Consider the following 2,508-nt stretch of genomic DNA (forward strand, 5'->3'; position numbering starts at 1 on the left):
TGTTTACGTGCCAGTAAACGCAACGCAGCGCTACACGACATGACACAACAATACACAACACAGCACCCATTCACCTGTTCTATTTCACATATAGTTGTACGAACCATAAAAGACCGTTACTGGCGGCTTCTCCAACTTTCGTTGGTTATTTCCGCATTCGCTTGACAGGGCCTCACATTTCCTGCTGCGTTCGATGGCACAGCGCCAATTTGCTGCGAGCCGTCGAGCGCAGCAGACGGCCTGCAGAATGACATGTGGGAGCGGAACGTGAGAGAGGGTAAAAAAAAAGGCGCGAGACGCAACACTCCGCACCGCTTCCCACCTTCTCAGGACGCCAGAGATGCCAGGCCGGCTGCCGCGACGCCACCGACTTTCTCCCACTTAACGACATGCGCTACCACTCTTTCACAACCCACCACCGCCTTTTGCTCATCGGTCCCATTCTTTGCGTGCTTCTTTTGAGCCCCCGAATCCTCGTCGCCCGGCTAGCTCAGTCGGTAGAGCATGAGACTCTTAATCTCAGGGTCGTGGGTTCGAGCCCCACGTTGGGCGCTTTTGTTTTTATTTATTAAGATTTTTTTTAAAATTCAAATTTTTTTAACGGCACTTGATTATTAGCTCCGAGTGCGTGTTATTCCGGACAATTCAAAGATTAATTTAGTGAAAATTGGTTCTTGAGGAAAGGAAATGGCGCAGTAATTGTTTCGCCTCTCGGTGGAGACCCGAATAGCGTCGTAAGGGAAGGGAGGAAGGTGGGATTGAAAGAATAAAGAAAGAGGGGCGGAGTGGAGGGCTCCGGAATAATTCCGCCCGCCTGGGGATCTTTAACGTGCGCTGACATCGCACAGCACACGGGCGCCTTTGCTTTCTCCTCCATCGAAACGTGGCCGCCGCGCCCGGGTTCCAACCCGGGAACACCGGCTCAGTAGCCGAGTGCCCTAAACATTGGGCTACCACACTCGTGGGTTTTGCAGTACAATGCATCTGCGCGGAATTAGCTGTGGTTGCAGTCGGAATCAGCATCATTGCAACAAGCCGGCGAAAAGCCCCTGCCATCATCATCATCCTCCTCCTCATCATCATCATCAGCCTTACTACACCCAATGCAGGGCAAAGGCCTCTCCCATGTCTCTCCAATTAACCCTATCCTTTGCCAGCTGCATTCACCCTTTGCCTGCAAACTTCTTAATCTCATCCGCCCACCTAACCTTCTGCCGCCCCCTGCTGCGCTTACTTTCTCTTGGAATCCACTCCGTTACTCTTAAGGACCAGCGGTTATCTTGCCTTCGCATTACATGCCCTGCCCAAGCCCATTTCTTTCTCTTGATTTCGACTAGGATGTCATTAACCCGTGTTTGTTCCCTCACCCACTCTGCCCGCTTCCGGACTCTTAACGTTACACCTATAATTTTTCTTTCCATGGCTCGCTGCGTTGTCCTTAACTTGAGCTGAACTCTTTTCGTTAGCCTCCACGTTTCTGCCCCGTAGGTGAGTACCGGTAAGATTAAGCTGAAGTACACTTTCCTCTTGAGGGAAATTGGTAAACTGCCACTCATGATCTGCGAGAATTTGCCATATGCGCTCTACCCCATTCTTATCCTTCTAGTTATCTCCCTCTCATGATCAGGATCAGCTGTCACTACCTGCCCTAAGTAGACGTATTCCGTCACATCTTCTAGGCTCTAGCTGCCAATTGTGAACTGTTGTTCCCTTGCTAGGCTGTTGAACATTACCTTGGTTTTCTGCATGTTAATTTTTAGACCCATCGATCTGCTCTGCCTGTCGAACTCATTGATCATGATTTGCAGTTCACCTCCTGAGTGACTCAGCAAGGCAATGTCATCAGCAAATCGCAGATTATTTAGGTATTCTCTATTTATTCTTATTCCCAACTGTTCCCAATTCAGGCCTCGAAATACCTCCTGTAAACATGCGGTGAACAGCATTGGCGAGATCGTGTCTCCTTGCCTGACGCCCTTCCTTATTGGAATTTTATTGCTGACTTTATGGAGCACTATAGTAGCTGTGCAGTTGCTATATATATCTTCCAGTTTTTTGACATAAGGCTCTTCAACCCCCTGATTACGCGATGCCTGTATGACTGCTGAGGTTTCCACTGAGTCGAATGCTTTCTCGTAATCAATGAAAGCTATATATAGAGGTTGGTTATATTTTGCGAATTTCTCTATCACCTGATTGATAGTGTGAATATGATCTGTTGTGGAATATCCTTTACGAAAGCCTGCCTGATCATTTGGTTGATTAAAGTCCAACGTTGCCCTGACTCTATTAGCGATTACTTTGTAGGCAACGGATAGTAAGCTGATCGGCCTGTAATTTTTCAAGTCCTTGGCGTCTCCCTTCTTATGAATTAAGATAATGTTTGCATTCTTCCAAGCTTCTGGTACAGTCAAGGTCAGAAGGCATTGCGTATACAGGGCGGCTAGTTTTTCTAGCACGATGTCCCCTCCATCCTTCAACAGATCTGATGTTACCTGATCCTCCCCA

At 48.1% G+C, this 2,508-nt stretch overlaps 1 non-coding gene across 1 annotated transcript; it reads left to right on the forward strand.

Annotated features, from left to right (window-relative positions):
- Positions 1–479: 479 nt before the first annotated feature.
- On the forward strand, positions 480–552 carry TRNAK-CUU (transfer RNA lysine (anticodon CUU)). Its single transcript has one exon. It is a non-coding gene; the product is annotated as a tRNA-Lys (tRNA).
- Positions 553–2,508: the final 1,956 nt, after the last annotated feature.

Source organism: Amblyomma americanum, chromosome 4 (genome assembly GCF_052857255.1).
Source record: "Amblyomma americanum isolate KBUSLIRL-KWMA chromosome 4, ASM5285725v1, whole genome shotgun sequence".
NCBI lineage: Eukaryota > Metazoa > Arthropoda > Arachnida > Ixodida > Ixodidae > Amblyomma > Amblyomma americanum.